Genomic DNA, 22,919 nt, shown 5'->3' on the forward strand with positions numbered 1-22,919 from the left:
AACAGAGAGCCCGACTCGGGGCTTGATCCCAGGACCCCGGGATCATGACCTAAGCCGAAGGCAGAGGCTTTAACCCACTGAGCCACCCAGGTGCCCCTCATCTCACATTTTCTAAGTATTTCTTTCTCTCCTTCCCTTCCACTCTCCCTCCTTCCCTCTCCACACCCCCCAACACCCTTCTTTTATTTTTCTTTCCCAACTACTCTGCCAAGTTGATCCCAGGAGCATCATTCTCTCAAAAAAATCTCTTTCTCTTGACCCTTTAATCAACCTATCTCCACTGACATTTTTTTATTCTAAATAATATTCTCTAGCACCTTCCGGGTTTTTGGTTTTTTTTTTTTTTTTTTTAAGAACCTCTCTCCTGAACCTCTCTCAAGATACCACCACTTTCTAACTTTGGTTAAAATTATTTCTGTATATGTTTAGGGATAAAATTTAAACATTTTTTATTTTCTTCAAAGTCTAAGATTGAATCCTATACATACTGTGTGCTTAGTGTGTATTGAATGAATGAATGGATATCTTCAGTCTAGTTAAGTCATTTTGGGGCTTATGCTTGGTATCTGAAATAAAATCCATGAGAGTGCTCTGAATTCATTTATGGTTTGGAATGTCTGAAGATTGCCCTGGACTTCTCAGATAATTACCTTCTCAGTGTAATGTAATGCCATAGCTCCTTAGTCAGTATTTCTTCATCTTATTTAGTAATCTTGGAAACTCCACAATTAGAAATAAATTCCCTTGACTTACATCTTCAGTTCCTCTTTAAAGCTGTAACTCTTAAAAACTAAGGAAGCAAACAAGCAAGGAAATAAATAAATAAACAAATAAATAACAGTTGTAACTTTCTAGGAGAGATACTACATTTACATTGGAGTAAATTAATTTTTCTGATATTTTCTTTTGGACTGAATGTTAATAGGGAGAACAGAAATATCATATTTTGGGGCGCCTGGGTAGCTCAGTCAGTTAAGCATCTGCCTTTGAATCAGGTCACGCTCCCAGGGTCCTGGGCTCTAACCTCACATCAGGCACCCTGCTTAGTAGGCAGACTGCTGCTTCTTCTCCCTCTGCCCCACCCCCTTCATGTTTTCTCTCTCTCTCAAATAAATAAAATCTTAAAAAAATTAATATTATATTTTGTACATGGAAAACAGGGGAAGAAACAGATGGTTTGAGGTTTCTTGCCAGGGATTCTTTGATTCTCACCTTTCTCTCCTTCATCTATGCCTTCTTTGCCAAACCCTGTTAATTAAAATCCCCATCCAAGCCCAAATCACAGAAGGGACCCTGTGAGTCTACAGTGGCTCTCCAACAGCTTCCTTTGTTGTCCTCCCCAAGGTAGGTGCTCTCCAAGGATTTGTTTCCAGAAAACTATTATTAAAATGCAGTTAGAAGCAGACTGGAATCCTGCTTCAATTTTGTTTCTGCTATAAATAAATGGAGGGCAAGTCTGGTCCTCACCTGTGAATGAATTGGAATCCGTTTCTCTGATCCTGCAAGTACAGATTGTGATTTCCAAAACAGGCCTATGGCAGTATAGAATTTGTGATATTTTCCTTCTTTCTAAATTTCCATAATTTTAAATGTCCTATACTTCATATACTTACGTTTTACCAGAAAAAAAGGGTAAACTAAAGCAAGATCAGAGTATATTAATTACAAACTTTAGGGGAAGAAAACAAGGAAATATCTTTAGGTCTAGAATGTTTTTCCTTAGATTAATTTTGGTGATAAAATATTCTTTATAGTAAACAATGTCATAGTTAGACCTAGTCTCCACCAGTTCTTGACCAACAGATTAAGAAAGATATTTTATTATATAGAAAAGAGAAGGCCAAGAAAAATATCTATTGACATAAAATAAAGATGCTTCTCTCTGTGATTATACTAAATATTAAATCCTGGCTACCTTCACTATATACCCAGACACACACACACACACACACACACACACACACACACGGTCATATAGAGGTTACTTCTGCTTTTCCTAATAGACATGTATCAGTTTTATCAGAAATCTCCAAACTACTATGTCCCTACACTTGATTGCAGATTTCAGTTTCCCCTCAACATCTCCCACAGTTAATTGAGAGGTATACTTCACATGTGTCTGTCTAAGATCTGCCACACTTTCCCACATTGTCCACAGTTCAGAGGGCCATTGGAAGGAGCATCACTGTAGTCCCTCATGAGAAACATCAAGGCCCATGGTAAGGGTGCTCTTCTAGTGCTCCCAAAGCTACCAATTCTGAAGGCAGCACAGTGATAAGGGCTCCACAAAGGAAGAGTCTTCTCTAAAACTTGGTGTGCTTTGTCACTCAGTCTATTCAGTCTATCATTGGCTTTCTCTTCTTAATCCAAAGGGTGGGAGAGGATAAGTACCACATCCATCCCAATATCTAGCCTGGTTCTAGGAACTTGACAGAGGACAGAAGCTATATCATCATTCCATTCTCCTCAATTTCTTTATTCTTCTGTGGGTCAAACCCCCTCCACCTCCCCAATTCTCCTGCTTTTCTGTGGATGCAAAAACTACTGTTGGGGGTGGAGGCAGGTGGGATAAAAGTGGAGGATGTTCTTTATGTAAGGAGTGTTCAAGAACTGGGTCAATCAGTCAAATGTCCTATTGTAATAAATACACTAATTATATTCATACACTGTATTGTAATTCATACACCAAAAGACACCAATTTGTCCTTTAATTAGTAAAATCATGTCATAGACCATCTTAGGATACAAGTTTTGAAATCAAGAATTACATACCATTTTCTGGTAGTGAAGACTCGACTACCACTGAAACCCTCATGCATGCTGGGTAAATCCAACAGATTGTTTCCAATGGATTCTTCTTCCATTTGTACAATGAAGATTGGGTTTTCACAAGTCGATGCAATGTCAGTTTGCTGCCAACGCAGCTCTCTACCACTCACTTTGCCAGACCTTCTATTTAGACCCAGTTAGTGGCACCTCAAGTTAGTGCCAGATGACCTTCAAGTGCACCCCAAACTGAACTCAACAAAAAGACAAACTTTAGAAAACAGCACCAGCAAACTTGCAACAACTTCTGAGTAGCACAACAGATCTGACTGGGTTTCCATAGTCACAATCCCCCCAACACATTTAGAAATTTCGAACTTACAAAACAAACAAACAGAAATCCTTAACTCTGACTTTAGCCCATCTGGCTTTTAAGTAGGATGAATATTTTTTTTTCCCTACCATCCCCATCCACACCCCATCTGAGAAGTTCTTAAAGGATAAGGGGGAAGAGAAAAAGGGAATGGGATAAGAAGCAGATGGGGGAATGCAGTGAAACAAAGGAATGCAGTGTAAGTGTGAAAAAGAAAGAGAAAGTGAAGAAAGCCTATAAGACAAACTATCTTAATTTCATTGTAGACAGGAAATGCTGCTAGAATTGCTGATTCAAGTACTTTGGGACTACTTTATAACCCACTGCCTTGTCACAAAAGCAGAACTCCAAGAAAGACAGTTCTCCCCCTTCACTTCTTGTCGCAGATATGACACTCCGGGAAAGCACACAGTTTTGTTAATTTTCCCCCAAATCACTCTACAACTAGACTTAAGTTCTTCCATTAAGTGGGCCTTTTAAAATACAGCCCTGAATCTAGGAGTTTAAGTGGAAAATATTCATTAGCAATCAAGAATCCTTTCCAGTTAGTGGTTAGCTCCTGGGGAGGAATTTCTTTTCACCTTTGAAGGCAATCAAATGCACTGATGCAAAAGAGGATTATGAGACCATTTGTACCTGGGTGTGGTCCAAGAAGAGGTTTCCTGGGCATTACTTTATGAAAGAAAGTTGTTAATCTATAGTAAACACCCACAGATCTCTGAGACCAGGAATGAATCAGAAAGTTAAAAATAGTCTAAAACCTGATCATTTCCTTTTCTGTGTCATCTACACAGGGGTGAATAGGTTAATATATTTCAGACAGTTAAAAACAGGACAGGATATGGAGTCCTTGAGACCTCCCTCCTATAAAGAAGCCACCATTAGCCTCCAAACCTCAACTTTATCAACCCTGAAACAGGTCACCATGACATGGATTAACAAGTGACAGGATAGGGTTATCTAGCTATGAGATGGTGTACAGTTGTAAGGCCAGAAAATACTTGAGAGCTATAAGAATCAGTCATTAAGAATCTCTTTTCTTTCTACCTTGTAATTGATTGGCTTTTCTAATGGTTAGGGTCCTTGAGATAGCCCTACATGGTATTTGCCCTTTCCAAAGTATGTTAATGCCCCAGTAGCTAGAATCCTAGAATTATGTAAATTAATGAGAATTTTTAAAAATTACACTCCTGGTTGAAAGCATGGTATGGTTTTACTGTTTTGCTAAGACTTGAGTTCTTCAAGAAACCTGCTTACTCCCAAGGTTAGTGCGTGGCGTGACCAGCACCACTCCAGGTTCAAAGGAACTGGCTCCATATAGATCAATGCTATAGGCAAATGTTTATAAGGGGTGGTGGCATCATCAACTGCCTATATCCTCTGTCTGTAATCAATTCAGGAGTAAAAGCCTACCCTCTCATTTCCTTCCCAGAGTGAGGAGACCACTGAGAATGTTACCTGCTTTCTGGAACAGCCATGATAAACACTAGTTTCTTTCTGAAAGCCAGATACATACAGTGCTGGGAATATAAATTTGTCCTTAGTCCATAGAAGAATGATTTATCCTGGAGGTCATGATTTGTTGCACAAGTTTGTGACACACTGTAAACTTTACGTGGGATTTCTTCCTTCAATTGAATCAAACACGTTTGTGAACTCTAATTTAGCAACATTCCCCTCGGCCATATGGGCCTCAGACAACAATCATGCTCCACAAGTCATAAAATATATCACTCTGGTCTTCCTGCAAAGGGTTTATACTTTTTCTTTATTGATTCAGTCTCAAGACTGCAGTTGTTCAGTTACAAGGTAAAACAAGGTGTTTCTATGTCTATTATTACCTTCAGCTTAATTCTCCCTTGCTCCCTGGACTGCAGCTTGCTTCAGTATTCCCTGGATATTTTTCCTTTTTTGTCAGGGATTTTTATGGCACATAACCATCATGTCAAAATCCAGTCTACTTTGTTCACTTTATTTGTTAGAATATTATGGCAGAAAAGCTTAAGGGTTTAATCAGGCAATTTTTCATTTTTCTGTTCTGAAAATGTTGTAACAAATCTCCCTTAATCTATCAGACAATACTCATTATGTGATACTTCCCTCTACCATAAAGACAGGAAGCCACAAATTCATTTTCACAAACTCTGAGCTCTGAGTCACTTAAAAGGGGTGATTAGAATCACAGAATCTAAATCATGAAGGGAATAGAGAGGTCATCTCACTGACTTATCATGGGAATCACCTAGGTTGCTTTTTTGTTGTTTTGTTGTTTTGAATGCAAGATTCCTTCTCTCTTCTCCCTACCCCCAGCGATGCTGATTTTCTAGATCTGATTTGGAGTTCAAGAATGTATTTTTAGAAGTTTCCCTAGGTGATGCAGAGGATTAGCTGTCAGTGATCCTCTAATGTAGTTCCCTCTTCTTTCAAATAGAAGAATATCTACTTTAACATTATTGAATTGTGAATATCCAGCTTTTGTAGGAATGGTGTTAGAAATGGGACTTTCCCAGTAGAGCTGTGCTTATCACTTCACAGATACATCATCACATTCATTCATCACAGTGTATTCATCATTCACTCTTTCTGCAAGCATGTGTTAATGCTTAACTGAGTTGTAGTACTATTAATAGGAACTACTTGTGAAGAGTCCACAATGGGCAGGCACTGTACAAATCATTTTATAAATAATATATATAATCTCCACAATAGTCCTGCAAGGTGGATTTGTGTAATTGTCCTCATGTTAAGAAGAAATTTAGGAGAGCTAGAATTTAAGCTGACATCTACTAGGAGTTGCATAGCTCACATATATTCTAGTGTTTCATATGTATCATCCAGTTCCAAAGCAATTACATAGATAAGTATATACACTTTGCCTTTTTAAATTAAGAGAATTTTGGGGATGCCTGGGTGGCTCAATGGGTTAAGCTTCTGCCTTTGGCTCCGGTCATGATCTCAGGGTCCTTGGATCAAGCCCCACATCAGGCTCTCTGCTCAGCAGGGAGCCTGCTTCCCCCTCTCTCTCTCTGCCTGTCTCCCTGCCTACTTGTGATCTCTCTGTCAAATAAATATAATAAATATATAGAATCTTAAAAAAATAATAAAGAGAATTTTTTTCTTAGCCCAGCCATATGCTTAGTCTTTTTTTTAAAAAAGATTTTATGAATTTAGTAGAGAGAGAAAGAATGAGAGAGAGAGCATGAAAGGAGAGAGGTCAGAGGGAGAAGCAGACTCCCTGCCGAGCAGGGAGCCTGATGTGGGACTCGATCCCAAGACTCCAGGATCATGACCTGAGCTGAAGGGAGTCGTTTAACCAAGCAAGCACCCGCTTAGTCTTTTTCTGATCATTTTAATTATGCAAACTTAATGACAGCCAGTAATTATTGACCACTTATGTCTCAAGTACTTCATATGTTAAATTAGGTATAATACTGGCAATCCCTTTGGGGATATACTATTTATGTCTATAAGAGGCTTTGCGATTTTAAATTCCCACTTCTTTACAGACCTTTTTTAAAAAATAGGATATATTCTTACCTGTTGGCGATGATGTAAACACTGTACTACTGAAAAATAGATAAATAGATTCCCAAAATTCATACCAGCCCTCCAATTCTATATTGGGATTATAATTATCCCTGAAAGATCCTCTACTGAAAAACTTTCTATTTCCTGTTGAATTAAAAGCTGTTTCCAGTGCATTCATGGATTGAATAGGCTCTATCTGATCACAATGTTTCACTTTTCCCATGAGTTCAATAAGTTATATTTTTAGCATTTTTTCTGAAGCCAGAAAAAAGCCACCCAAAAATCCCAACAAACCCCAAGAGCTATTTTCAAAAGGGAGTTTTTTGGCCACAAGCAGTGGGCTACTTTTCAAGTGATTGCAGTAAAACTTGGCTCAAGTTAAATTTAAGGTAGTCTCTTATTTTTTTCTTCCATTCAGACTAAAAATATTTTTAAATGTCTAGGTAAATCATAAATACTTCTTAACTATGAGAATAACTGTTTTAAATTTGAATCTTTGAATGTAATTCTAATTTTTTAAGGTAATGTCATGTGTATAAAGTCAGAGTAAAATCTACGATAATGAAAATTCACTACATATTCCAAACTTTTCAACTGTTCTTTAATATAAAAATGACTAATTCAGTAAGCATTTTCTTATGGCCTGTGATGTGCCCAAAATCATGCTAGCCACTAGATAAATGGAGATGAATGAGATAAGGGCTCTACTCTTGAGAGTTTTCAGGTATACTCCTTTAAAATTACTGGATTAAACTGCAATATAGTCTGCCACGTTACCATTTTTTACCCACAAAGATAGCAATTTCATATGGTTCAACCTAGTAATCTATTGTATTGCACTGATTTCTCTTTGGGAGAATGAGTAGGCATTCCCATGAGGAGATGTGGAGTGGAAGATGATAGCAAGACTTCCTCATGCCCATACTACTGAGATTGTACTGAATCCTACAGCCCAGGAGAACCACTGAAGATTGCTATAGTGTTCTGGCAAAGGGATGGGGGTGGAAAACACTATCGCTAAAAATGCAATATAATGTTGGGTAGTATAAGGAATGAATATAAAGAAGAAGTTGGATATCATGAGGTTCATTTTAAGTTTGTTCCATTAGTTAGGTGAGAAGTGTTGAGGACCTGAATTTAATCTATTCTACAAATATTAGAGACAACATTTATAAAAATAACAAGATGGCTATGATGGCTAATTTTATGTGTCAACTTTATATGGTCACAAGATGCCCAGATTCTTGGCCAAACAATATTCTGGGTGTGTCTGGTAGGGTGTTTCCCTACCAGATTCCCTGATTTGAATCAGTAGACCCAGAGAAGCAGATTGCCCTCCTTAGAGTGGGCGGGCCTCATCCAATCCATTGAAGACTTAAATAAAACAAAATGGCTGAGAAAATAATGAATACTGTTTTTCTGAAAATAAATAAATTGGGGAAAAAAATGGCTGAGTAAGAGTGAACTTTTAACTGACTGAGCTGGGATATTGACCCATCTTGTCTGGCTTTCAGACTGAAACTTAAACTTTGGCTCTCCTGCGCCTCCAGCTTGCCAGTTGTAGATCTTGGTATTTCTCAGTTTCCATAATTATGTGAGCCAATTCCTTATAATCAATCAGTCTGTGTATTTATCCATCTGTCTCTTACTGGTCCTGTTTTTCTGGAGAACACCTGACTAACAGTTTTTGGTACTAAGAGTGGTTCTAGAGAAACAGAATGTAAAGAAAGTGTTTTCTGAATTATTTCTAGGGTTTCTAGAATTGGTTCTCTATTCTGATTAAAGATGTTAATGGTTCTATTTTTAGTAATAAAGAAAGCACTGATATTCCATGGTGTCATTTGGAATAGAGATGTATGTGAAGACTTCTGGTGAAGCTGGGGACATTAATTATCTAAATTCTGATGAGTTTTGTCAGTGGTAGAGGCCTCCTGTCTCCCAGAAGAAGTAGCCTCTCTACCCTTGTCTGAGGGGATTAACCCTGTATTGCCTAAGGAAACTCTAATGGCCTCTCTTGAGACAGCCACTGTACAAGACAATGTTGATTCTCCCCTGGACCACTTCTACCACCCATTCTTGCCTCTAGACCTATGACTAAACTCATATCCCAAAAAGTCCCTAAAGAAAGGTAAGGAACAAATTGTGATCCATGAGGAGATATATTACACTTTAAAAGAACTACTTTAGTTTTCAAATGTATACAGACAGATATCCAGAAAACATGTGTAGGAATGAATATTAAAAACATGTGATAACAGAGGAAGGAACATCAAGTTTAATTGGGCCAAATGTGATATCAGCTCATTAACCAGAGATTCTGCATTTAATGTTGCAATTCAGGGAGTTAGAAGGGGTTCTAACAGTTTGGTTGGTTGGCTGAAACATGGATCAAAAAGTGGTCCCCTGCAAGCAAGTTGGAAATAGCAGAACTGCCTTAGTTTAATGTAAAGGCAGGGATTCAAAAGCTTAGGGAGATTGAAATGTTAAAGTGGATTTACCTTTTGAATGCCACACTGGGAGGGTCCAGAAGACATACTTTTCATGATGACTGTAGGAAATAAATGACTATGAGGGGAGTTCCAGCATCCTTAAGAGCCCTGTGATCATGCTTCTCTATAGGTCAGACCTTACAGTGGGAACTACAGTCACTGAATTGAGAAACCTAAGTGCAATGAGAAAAACTAGATCGTGGGGTAGCAGGGGCCAAGTAACCATACTCAATCACCAAAGGCGAGGTGAGTGTGGTTGCCATAATAGACAGCAGAGTCAAAGCAGCAATCAAAATAGTCTGACTGGCACAGACCTTTAAAGTTGGCTACTTGAACTTGGCGTTCCAGAAGTAAAGTAGATAGGAAGCCTACTAAATTCTTCCTTAATCTGTATAAGCAGAAAAATTCCAGGTTAAATGAACAAAAGCCTAACCTGAATTCTAAAAACAGAGTCCTAGCCCCTCAATCAATTCCTATACTTGAGCCAACATACTTACCTAAAAACTACTTGAATGGAGAGAGGCTGGGTACCCTAAGGAAGGAGCCTGGTACACTACCAAATATTTATACTGACAATCTTTCTCCCAGCCTTCTCCAAAGGGATCATGGCCTTTTACCAGAATTAACTGTGCACTGTTGAAAAGGAAAATCATCAGACATTTCAGGGAATACTGCATATTGGCTCTGAGCTGATATTAATTCTAAAAGACCCAAAATATCATTTTTGTTCATAAAGTAGGACCTTATATAGGTCAGACGAGTTTTAGCTCAGGTCTGACTCACAGTGAGCCCATTGGGTCCCCAGATGCATCCCAGTTCCAGAATTCATAATTGGAATTGATATTCTTAGTAGTTGGCAGAATCTCCACATTGGTTTTTGACCTATGGAGTGAGGGCTAGTATTGTGGAAAAGGAACAGTGGAAGCCACAAGAACTGTCTTATCTATGAAAATATAAACCAAAAGCAATACTGCATTGAATACTAAATTGCAGAGAATAATGCTGTCAAGGACTTGAGACATGCAGGAGTGGTGATTCCCACCACATTACCATTCAATTAGCTTATCTAGCTCTTTAGAAGATGGATGAATCTTAGAAAATGACATTGGATTATCATAAGTTTAACCAGGTGGTGAACTCCACCAACTGAAGGTTCTGCACCAGATGTAGTTTCATTGTTTGAGCAAATTAACACATCCTCTAGTACCTGGTATGCAGTTAATGATCTAGCAAATGCCTCTTTCTCCACCCCTGTCAATAAGGGCCACCTTACTTTCAGCAGGCAAGGTCAGCAATACAACTTCACTGTCCTACCTCAGGGGTATATCAACTCCCCAACTCTATGTCACAATTCAGTTTGCAGGGATCTTGATCACCTTTCACTTACACAAGATATCATATTGGTCCATTACGCTGATGGCATTTGCTGACTGGACCTAGTGAGTAAGAAGTAGCCACTATTCTAGGCTTACTGGTAAGATACTTGCATGCTAAAATAAGAGAAATAAATATGACAAAATTTCAGAGGTCTCTGTGAAATTTCTAAGGGTCTAGTGGTGTGGGGAACTTTGAGATATCACTTTTAAAGTGAAGGATAAGTTAATGGATCTGGCTCTTCCTAAAATACCAAAAAATAGGTGCAATGCCTCTGGATCTCTTTGGATTTGGAGGCAACAGATCATTCATTTGTATTTGTTAATCTGGCCCATTTATCAGATTACCCAAAAATCCACTAGTCTTGGGTGAGGCTCAGTGCAAGAGAAGACTCTGCAATATGGCCAACTGCTGTGAAAGCCTGCTCTGCCACTTGGATCATATGGCTCAGTAGATCCAGTGGTGCTTGAAGTGTCAGTGGCAGATAGGGATGCTGTTTCGATCCTTTGGAAGGTCCCTATATGTGCAGGCCCTCAGCATACTGGAGCAAAATCCTGCCATCCTCTGCAGATAACTACTTCCCTTCTGAGAAACAGCTCCTAGCCTTCATAGAAACTAAATGCTTTACCATGGATCACTGATCCATGTAACCTGACCTGCCTCTCATGAACTGGTTTTGTCTGACCTGCCAAACCACAGACCTGGACATGCACAGCAGCATTCCTTCATCAGATGGCAGTGGTACGTATGTGATCAAGTCTGATCCAGCCCTGAAGGCACAAGTAAATTACATGAAGAGGTGGTCAACTGCACATAGTTTCCACTTCTGTTATACTGTTATCTCTCCCAGCTTGTACCTATGGCCTCATAAGGGATGCCCTATAATCACTTTATTAAGAACTTTATATTCACAAACTCACCGTGACTTTGAGTGGAAATCATAATTTCTATTCATTTCCATTTTGAGGAAGCTGAAGCACAGAATGGGTAATAACTTGCCCAGGACCATCCAGCTGCAGTTGTGCTATGACACCAATCTGATACCAACATTTCCCTTTGACAAACATGCCATACTGTATTTTCTAAAAGTCCACACGGCAGAAGTTGGAGAACTCTCTTTTAGCCTTGCTGTTATTTTTAGCAAATTTCTATTTTCCTTACTGGAAAATAAGATTGTATGGGGAAAAGTGAGGGAAGAAATCAAGCTATGTATCCAAAAGATACTTTAGTTAAATTTAATCAATTTAAATTATTCTAAAAAATTAACAACAACAGAGAAAGTGACCTAGGTTCTTTCCCATAGTAGACACAGGACTTTTAGGAGGGGTACTGTTTATTTTTCATCCCAAACCCTAAAGGACTCAAGTAGAGTCTTTCAAATTCAAAGAAATTGAATTTATAATTATAAACCTTCCAATAAAAATGTTTTAGGTCCAATTCCTTCACTGGAGAATTCTATTTAACATTTAATAGAATCTGTTTCAGAAAATTAAAGTTAAGCAAACACTTCCAAACTCATTTTATAAGGCCAGTATTACTGTAATACTAAAATCAGTCAGATACTACAAGATAAATTATAGATCAATATCCCTCACAAACATAAATGCAAAAACCCTGAAAAATATTAATAAATAAAATTCAGTACTATATAAAAACGATAACATATCATGACTAAGTGAGGTTTATCCTATGAATTGAAAGGTGGGTATAACACCTCAAAATTAATGTAAGTTAATAAATGACTAAAGTAATAAATCATGTGATCATCTCAATAGATACAGCAAAACATTTGACAAAATTCAATACCCATTCATGATAAAAACTTCCAGATAATTGAGGAATAGATGAGAACATGTTGATAAAAATATGCATGAAAAACCTACATCTAATATCATACTTGATGATGAAATATTGAAAACCTTCCCCCTAAAATCTGAAACAAGGCAAGGGTGTCCACTTTTACCACTTCTATTTCATAATCCTTTGTGTTTTTTGGTTTGTTTTTGTTTTTTATTAGTTTCAGAGGTAGAATTTAGTCATTCATCAGTTGCATATAACACCCAGTGCTCATTACATCAAGTAGCCACCTTAATGCCCATCATGGAATCACCCTTTTCCCCGCTCTACATCCCCTTCAACAACCCTCAGTTTGTTTTTTAGAATTCAGAATCTCTTATGGTTTGCCCCTCCCTTGATTTTCAACTTATTTTTCCTCCCATTCCCTTATGTTCATCTGTTTTAAGTTTCAAATATGAGTGAAATCATATGGTATTTATCTTTCTCTGACTGATTTATTTTGCTTAGCATAATACCCTCTAGATCCATCCATATTGCTACAAATGGCAAGATTTCACTTTTGAACAGGTTTCTAAAGTGTTTCCCAAACTTCCTTCATTTGCCAGCTATTTAAAAATTTTTATCATAACTTCATTACCATGTACAACCACATTTTGGAAATGGCTGAAATAGAAAAATAAAACAGAATTTCAGGAGCAGAAAGTTTCTTGAGGAGAGAGATTATCTAAACACACATGTGTATATCAGATCAATACCCATTTATATAGTGGATAATTAGTTTGACCCAGCCTACATTTCCTAGAAAATAGAGCCTGAAGAAAATTTTTATGTGTAAAGACTTTATTTGGAGGTACAATCTTAGGGCAGAAAGTGAGGGGAAAAGAAATGTGTAGCAGGGAAGGACAGAAAGCAAATATAAGCTATTGTATTCACAAGCTGATCAGTTTCACAAGAAAACATTGATGTCTGCTCAGTCACAGAGGATATATTTCAAACAGACTCTTTGGGGCCATATTGCTTTCAAACAATCTAACAAGGACAGGAATTATCAGCCAACCACTTTCCATCTTCCATGCTTCAACAGTCCAAGTTTGGCATGTGGTACATTAACTCCTTTGCACATCCTGGTTGTCCCACCCACCCTTGTCTGGGAGCTGCTAGAGAAAACAGATATCACGCCTTATATTAAAATGCTTCATTTGAGTAAAATACCCAGTGCTCCATGCAATATGTGCCCTCCTTAATACCCATCATGGAACACTACATCAAAAACTAATGATGTACTGTATGGTGACTAATGTAACATTAAAAAAAAAATTCACTTGAGGCCACAGTGATGGGAGGAGCCAGATTTTGTGTAGGTTTGGTCAGATCACATCTGCATTCTCAACAGGCACAACAGAGACCATACTGGAGTCCAGCAATCACTCTGAGGAGGTGGTGACAGAAGGTGGTATTAGGTGATGACTTCCCAGTGGTGGCCAGCGCCCTCCTTTGACCAAAGAGCAAGAACCCAAAGGGCAGGTGGGCCTGAGTAAATCTGTAAAGGTGCATAAACCAGGTCTGATACAGTTTCCAAAAGAATAATTGCTGTGGGTGATCTGCTGACAGTTTGAAATACCCATCTAATATTTGGCCTATTTTTGAAATCCTTTGGGATAATTTTCTCAAAAATATTTCATGTTATTGTTTATCAGCAATACACATAAAAGATTGCTGAGTTTTCTCAAATGTTGCATAGAGTAGAATTTAATTGACCATCAATTCATGATCTATGACAGAAGTCTGAAAATTTTTTTCTACTAAGATGCATACCCAGATGATGTATCAGGACATCATATACTCCCATGAGCTTTCCTGAGACGGGGTGGGACTCCTAGTGTATTTGACATAACCTGATTATTATCTCCCTCTCTCTCCTACTCAAAGGAATTGTCTACTAGAGAGTCACATAGGGATAACTATTTTATATATATATATATATATATATATATATATATATATATATATGTATATATATATGTATTATATATGGTACAGAGTATATTCTATATATATTATATATATAATATTCTAAGTATATATACTATATATACACATAGTATATTATATATAACATGATTTTATATATATTATATATTACTTATATAAATATAATGTGTGTGAACACATATTTGGTGACCTAATAAAATATGGTGGCTATATATATAAATCATTTGAAATTATTATTATTAGAGAGTGAAGTACAGTGCTTAAACATTTGAGCTTTAGAGTTCTTTTTTTTTGTTTTTTAAGATTTTATTTATTTGTCAGAGAGAGGGAGAGAGAGCGAGCACAGGCAGACAGAGAAGCAGGGAGAGGCAGAGGGAGAAGCAGGGACTTCTCCAGGACTGGGATCGATGTGGGACTCGATCCCAGGATGCTGGGATCATGACCTGAGCCTAAGGCAGCTGCTTAACCAACTGAGCCACCCAGGCATCCCTGAGCTTTAGAGTTCTTAAGCAATACAACTTCCTCCACCTTCTAATGATGTTACCTTGGACAGATATCTTCACCTTTTCTGCTTCATTTACCTTATCTATCAAATAAAGAAAATAATGATATCCACCAAATATGGATGTGTGAAAATTAAATGAATTCATCTCTTGCACCAAAAGTGAGAATTGCTGAGCTAGACCAGTGCTTAGCATACATTAATCATTCAAGAAATGTTAGTTACTAGCAATAGCTAATTACTTGTGATTATTATTTTAAAACTATTATTAATAACAAATGACTTCATTTGCCAATGTGCCACTGGTATTCAATTCAATTAAATTCAATTCTATGAATATAAATCACTGCTCTATAAGAAAAGTAGAAACTGTGTTTTGAATTTGCTATAATTTTCTTCTTTAAAAAACTAAAAATCTAAGTCATGTGTATAGTTCAAGTGCTAACCTCAACAAGGTACATTCTATTTCTATAGGTTAGATCTTTATTTTAATTGTTATCAAGAGTTGTGAGATTCTAGGTTCTTTACTGAAACAGTTATTCTGGAATTTTCAACTGGTTTTATTCTCAATAGACAGACAGGGTAAGTAAAAAATTACAAAATATCAGAACTTGTGCCTTAAAATCATTGATGGAAATGAGCTCATGTACACAGGTAGGTAGGAGAGCTGTAGAGTAAGGTAACACAGTGCGGGTGCAAACAAGATCTATAAGTGGGTGTTTGTTTTTTTCATGTGTTGTTTTCTCCCTAGGTTTGAGTTCTCTGTTGTACTTAAACAGACGTTGTTTAGTAACAGTCACCACTTTGGGCACTTAATCACATATCTACCTACATTTTCTGTTAGAAGTAACTTCATCCTATGGGTCTCCCAGGACAGAAATATTGGTCTGGTCTTTTTTTTTTTTTTTTTTAATATTTTATTTATTTATTTGACAGAGAGAGATCACAAGTAGGCAGATAGGCAGGCAGAGAGAGAGAGAGAGAGAGAGAGGGGGAAGCAGGCTCCCTGCTGAGCAGAGAGCCCGACGCGGGACTCGATCCCAGGATCCTGAGATCATGAGTCCCAGGACCCTGAGATTATGACCTGAGCCAAAGGCAGCGGCTTAACCCACTGAGCCACCCAGGCGCCCTGGTCTGGTCTTTGTTTTACCCTTTAGCCCCTGCATTCAATTTGCCATTATATTCTCTAGCTGTTTCCTCTAATTTACTCAGGGCCTCAATCTGTGCATATCTGGTTTTTATTTGTTTCCAAAATACATTTATCTTCTTAAACATCTATTTCCCCCAGGAGATGAACAGCTACTGCAGGGCAGCACCATCCTTACCTCTCTACCCCCACCCCTTAGCACAAGTGTCCAGAGCAGCATGTTTTCAGTGTTTATTAACTGGGCTTTGTTTTCTGCTCTTTTGCCTTCTCTCACAAGCTGCTCCAACTTCCCCATCTGAGGACCACCTGCCATAGACAGACCAAGAGAGCTAGCAAGACTCTTGAGCAGAACCTATGGCCATTCTGCAACAAGAACATCATTTCCCTGAAATCAGGTTTTATCATATTTGTTTCAAAAGAAAATACTAGAGTACTTACAAGCTAAATTACCTTTCCCCCAAATCTTCAAGTAAAATCAATGCAACACATTTTAGTGTGTGAATGTGAGTGGGAGTTTGAAAAGCACACATCTATTTTGTCCAGCATGTATCTATCAGTTGAATGTTTCTCACACACATCCTAATCATGACCCACCTCTACTTAATGATTTATAGAACTTTCACATGTTCCCTGAATCAAGCCCTAACTCCCCAGTCTAGCTTCTAAGTATCCACTGCCTCATTTCTTACTCATTGAACACATCACTCTAACAAGCTTATCTGCTCACTGTCCCTTATGTCACGATCAATTTTATCTCTAGACCTCTGTACTAATTCTCTAAAATGCTATTATCTTCTTTATTCTGTTTTTCTTAACCTTTCAAGAACCAACTCATACAACTCCTCTAAGAAAACTCAGCAGCTCAGGGGTTTTACCTTCTCTAACATCCTCTGTTAAAACACTGTTTTAATTTCTCATTGTTTCAAGCATTTCCTTTATCTTTTCAGCAACTTTTAAGGCGAGGGGCAAGGGTTGATTTCTCTTTGTATCTCCCACATGGTGCAGAATGGATACTAGAAAAATCAAGAGTATCAGCATTCTTCTAGACTTCTGTGGCCACTTAGTCTAATCTTGCATAATAATACACTCATTTATTTACCAAAAATAAATTTTTCCAGTTTTATTGAAGTCATAATTGACAAATAAAAATTATGTATATTTAAGGTGCACATGTAATGTTTTGACCTATGCATAAATTGTGAAATGATTACCACAATCAAGCTAATTAAAATATTCATCACTTTACATAGTTGCAATTATTTATCAGTATGAATCGAGGGTTTATTTTGTACAAGTCAATAAGTGTAAAATTCTCCCATTAATACATTTGAAGAGATAATTGGTCTCACCTGACTATTTGTCTTGACAAAAAAAGCTTATTTCTTCACAAGAAGGTTTATCTTATTTTTGGATAGCTGTGCAAGTTCTTTTTTATGATGATCTGAAATACATTTTCTTCTGATCTTAGTTCTGTTTCTGGAACAATTTAGAATAAGTACTTCTTCCATATAACAGTCCTTTGATGTTCATCTAATTTCATTTTTTTTACAATTCTATCCCCGGCTGACATTAAAATTTTCATCTTCTGTTCTCCTTCACTATTCATCTTCTACTATAACTCTATGCTTTCTGAATCCTTCCTCATCTTAGCTGTCTTTTTCCAAAGACACTTGATTTTGTCACAGTCTTTTGGTAACTAAATATGGACGTATCTTTGGACTATTACCAGTGCAAGTATCTGTTGCTTAATCAGGGCACTTTAACATTTTAGCCTAGAGACCAGTCTGTCAAATGACACAAACCGTGTCTTAGTTACCTTAGTTACCAGTCCAGTCTTAGTTGTCTTCTCATAGTCAAGATTATTGACAATAATCCAATCTCAAACTATTATTTTAAAAAAATGACTAGCAAAAATGCATTGCAGTTTCTCTCTGGAGCATACAGAAATCAATATGCAACAGAATACACTACATTCCTGGCATGGTATCAAGGTACTAGGTGTATGATAGTGAACAGAGTTGGTCCCTGCTATCAAAGAGCTTTCAGATTTTTTATAAAGAAAAATAACAAAAAGTAAACAGATAATATAAACAACAATATACAAACATAAATTAATATAATTGTTATAAAACAAAAAAGATAAAGAATAGAGTTTAAAATGGTGGGTCCTACTTAAGGTAGTAAGGAAAGCTTTCAAATCTTTGGTGCTGACATCAAACCGAGACCTAACGAGAAGAAAGAGGCTGCTGTACAGAACAAGAAAGGCAGTCTTCCAGGAAGAGGAAATCAATTCTGCAACAAGATTAGGGAAAACAATCTTGGTTATGTTTTAAAGCCAGAGGCCAGAGGGCTGGGGCAAGAGTAGAATGAGACAAAACTGAAAAGGTACGTAAAAGCCAGGGTAGGCTGGATCTTGTAGGTCACGGGTGATTTTGAACAGGAAAGAACTCAGAAATGGATTTTGATTTAAAAATTATTCTGGTTGCTAGAAACCAAGCCAGGAAGCAATTATCGTGGTCCAGGAAAAAGATGATAATGAATGACTTGGACCTGGGTGGCTGTAGTGGGGCTGAAAACAAGTTGATAAATTTGAGATCTATAATGGAGATGCTAATGATAGTTTGCTGATATATCATCTATCAAAAAATATGCATCTATTCATGAATTCTTACAAACCAAAGAAAGGTGTTTTCATGCAAGCCACAGGCACACAAAATAAATAAGTATTTTTTTGTTGTCTTCTAAAATCCAAAGTACCCCAACATATAGCAGAGTTTCTGTTTGCATTGATAAGAAGTGATCTTCATTCTTCAGATATGAAACATCTGTCACTATCTATTCTGAAAACATGAGGGAAAAGAAGTGTAATCTAAAATAGTCACTGAGGTTATTCTCCTCTGGTTCTTGGAATAAAACAGTGGATCCCAGGCTCATTCTGGATTCACATTATAAAACACTAAATTTGGTTTAGCCTTAGATTTCTGAGTTGATATTCCAGAAAAATAAATTTCTGCTCATTATATGAAAGAGTTTTCCAGTAGTTGCATTTTGAATAGGTAAACTTCAGGACAAATTATCTGTCAGACTTCCTATCATTTTCACTTTTTACGGAGTGGTCCCTTAACTCACCTAGGGGTGTCAAGAGAATGATTTCCTTTTCTTTTAGGGACTTGAGAAATAAAAGCTGAATTTATTAGATCTCAGGAAGGAAATAACACAATATCCCAGAAACTGATAACTTAAAACTTCTTAAAAGTTCTCGAATAATAAAGATCCAAAGAAGAATGTTAAGACATTTGAGTTCTATTGCTAATAAAGATTAACTTTGTTTTCTTGGACAGGGTTCTTGATTACTCTGAGAATTGGTTTATCTAAGTGTTAAATAGTTACAAAAATCAATGGTTCTCTCTCCCCCCGTTTCTTAATAGTGAATTAAAATATGGAAAATCCCTAAAACTGAAAAGGAAAAGTGAGAAAAAGTACCTAATAGTCAAAAAAGGAAAGAGGGCATTATTGAAACACCTGGCAACATTAAGCAATCATGACTCAATGAGCAGAGAAAATCAATGAGTCAAAAATGAATGCTTTTTTTTTTTTTACTTGAATAGACTTTCTCTAGTCTATGAACCTTATCTGTTCACTAATTTCTAATCCTCTGAAAGGCTGTGGGATATATCACACTGTGAGGGTGCAGATGTCACCAAGACACCATGATCCCATCCTCATCTTCCCTATTGACCTATGTCCTAAGGTGCATTCAAAAGGGTGAGAGTTTGGTGTTTGGACTGATTTCATGAGTGGCTTTTCTAAAGATTCCAAAGTGCCAGACCCTTTAGTGTTATTGAAGATATCTCCCTCTTCCTGGACAAATTCCTAACCTCTCTATACCTCAATGTTTTCATCTGTAAAACTAGAATAAGAACGTCACCTAACTTATTACAGTTGTAATGTTAGGTGATAAGAGTATAAATAAGATTTAAAAAAGCTCTTGAAAACATGTTTTATGTTAGTGATGTATTATGGATAATGTTAGTGACAACAGATGCTAGCCATTATTCATTTTACATTCTCATCCATAGTCACAACTTCAACTTCCATGGGAGTGCTCACAGTCTCCAGTTACTGATCAGCCCAGGTTATCAAACTTCATACTGTTACAGACACTTGTATTCCCCCTCAAAAATGCTCAGCCCACAACTGTAACCCTTTTTTACTTAGTTCAACATGTCTGTTCTAGCATATTCCCAACAATTCTGCCCTGGCCTTGTCCTTTGCTCGCTACCCTCATTCACAACGCCTTCCTCACTTCCTCCCACCATCTGCAGAGATGCACAATGACACACAGAATCCTTATCTATGCCTTTGTTCATGCTGTTTCCCAAACCTGGAATGCCCTTTTCTTAGCACAAACAAATCCTACGCGTTTTTCAAGGCCTTCACTCCCATTTCTCTTGCGACTTTACCTTAATTACATAAAACATATCTCTATTTCAATTTAGTACTTAATTATATCATCCTTATTTGTATTTTCATTTGTTTTTTAAATGAAAATCTAATTTTTCCAACCAAATTGGAGACTTACTGAGAGTAAATTCTATGTTTCATGCTTTTTCCATATCTCCTCCGGAGTCCATCACTAATACAACACACATAAGCACTACTGGACTTTAACAGATTTTCCGCTGGAGTCAGTTCTTCCTGAAATAAGCTTAGAATATGCCACGGAGATGGCTAAGAAGGGCCAAGACAAGGTCTGTAATTCCCTGAAATCTTTCATAATAACTAACCTTTAATGACTTATCCCATGTGCCAGACCCCATACAAGGCCACAGCACAATTTACATTCTCTGAAACCTTTTATCTCCAGTTTGTAAATGAGGAAAGTGAGAGAGAGGTTAAGTAATTTTCCTCAGGAGATGGAGCTTGAATGTCGCTACCTTCAAACTGCTAGTTATACAGGTTTCCCTGAATTTAATTACAGACTGACTGTATGTACTCCTTTAATCCATCAGCAATGTAATGAAAACAGTCTGGTTTTATTTTCTTATGTGGAATCTTTGTAATAAGAAGTCACAAACTCTTTGTCTATGGCCAGATCTGGCCATCAACATTGTTTAATTTGGCTTACACAATAAAAAAAAATTTTTAAACAGACAATTTTACATGAAAACCTAGATTCCTAGCTAAATTTGAATGAATTCAACTTAGATAAAATCTTTGTGAAAAAAAATAAAGTACTAGAAGAAAATATGAATTGCTATTTATATACTCTTGAGACTATAAAAAGATTTTCTAATAAATACATGAAGTCCAAAGGTCATAAAAACTTTCTGACACAAAAAATTACAAGCCTCTAATAGCAAAGAGAAAGAGACAGAGAAAGAGATATAGAGAGAGAGAGGAGAGAGAGAAAGGAGGAAGAAAAGGAGAAAGAGCAGGAGGAGAAGGAGAAAACAAGGAAATCAAAAAAGACAAAATAGGAAACTAAATTTATAATATGTACATAGACAAATGCTAAACTATCCTTAATATATAAGAAATTCATCAAAATTAATAAGAAATTTATTAAATTTCCAATAGGAAGAAAGAACTAGGAATTCACAGAAGAAAAATACAAGTGGCCAAATAGACATATGAAAAGATGCTTAGTAATTTAACAATGAAAGACAGTTAAATAAAAACTAATAAAATAATGATTTTCAGTCATCACACTGGCAAATGTTAAAGAGATGAATAAAATCCAGTACTGGCAAAAGTATGAGGAAATAGGGACTATTCTACACTGATGGTAGAAATATAAAATAGTACCATCTTGCAGAGGGTATTTGACAATAGTCCTTAAAATTTTAAAAGATGCCTTTCCTTTGACCTGACAGTTTCACTTCCAGAGACTTATTTTAAATGCAATGAAAAGATGTGTATATAAAAATATTTATTGTAGAATATTTGTAATAATGAAAAATTTAAAACAAATTTAAATGTTTAAATCAACAGATATATTAGATAATTAGTTATGGTATAATCATACAATGTAATACTGAGAACTCCCAGGGAAAAAAATGAAGATGTGAAAAAAAATATGTAGCATACTACTAGATGATCTTATTTTATTTTTTTAAAGATTTCTTTTTTTTTATTTACTTGACAGAGAGAGAGAGCACAAGTAGGCAGAGAGGCAGGCAGAGACAGAGGGGGAAGCAGGCTCCCCGCTGAGCAGAGAGCCCGATGCGGGGCTTGATCCCAGGACCCTGAGAACATGACCTGAGCTGAAGCAGTAGCTTAACACACTGAGCCACCCAGATGCCCCTAGATCTTATTTTAAAATAATTATATATTTATATGTGGGAAAAATCCAGGAAAATATATACAAACCATTACCAGCAATCTTCTCTGGTAGGATTCTTTGATACATTTCTTTGTTTTTTTTTTCCAATTTAATTATTTTTAGAAAAACAGTATTCATTATTTTTTCACCACACCCAGTGCTCCATGCAAGCTGTGCCCTCTATAATACCCACCACCTGGTACCCCAACCTCCCACCCCCCCGCCACTTCAAACCCCTCAGACTGTTTTTCAGAGTCCATAGTCTCTCATGGTTCATCTCCCCTTCCAATTTACCCAAAAGCACATACCCTCCCCAATGTCCATAACCTTCCCCCCTTCTCCCAACCCCCCTCCCCCCAGCAACCCACAGTTTGTTTCGTGAGATTAAGAGTCACTTATGGTTTGTCTCCCTCCCTATCCCATCTTGTTTTTTGAAAAATTTTTCTAAAAGACATTACTTACTTATTTGAGAGAGAGAGAGACAGAGTGAAAGAGAGCATGAGAGCGATGTCAGATGGAGAGCAGACTCCCCATGGAGCTGGGAATCTGATGTGGGACTTAATCCCAGGATCCCAGGACCATGACCTGAGCCAAGGGCAGTTGCTTAACCAACGGAGCCACCCAAG

At 37.1% G+C, this 22,919-nt stretch overlaps 1 pseudogene; it reads right to left on the bottom strand.

The window, feature by feature from the left end:
* The window catches only part of LOC122890263, a 36,736-nt pseudogene extending 29,846 nt beyond the window's left edge, over nucleotides 1–6,890 (bottom strand).
* Nucleotides 6,891–22,919: the final 16,029 nt, after the last annotated feature.

The sequence above is a fragment of the Neovison vison genome, chromosome 11 (assembly GCF_020171115.1).
Source record: "Neovison vison isolate M4711 chromosome 11, ASM_NN_V1, whole genome shotgun sequence".
NCBI lineage: Eukaryota > Metazoa > Chordata > Mammalia > Carnivora > Mustelidae > Neogale > Neogale vison.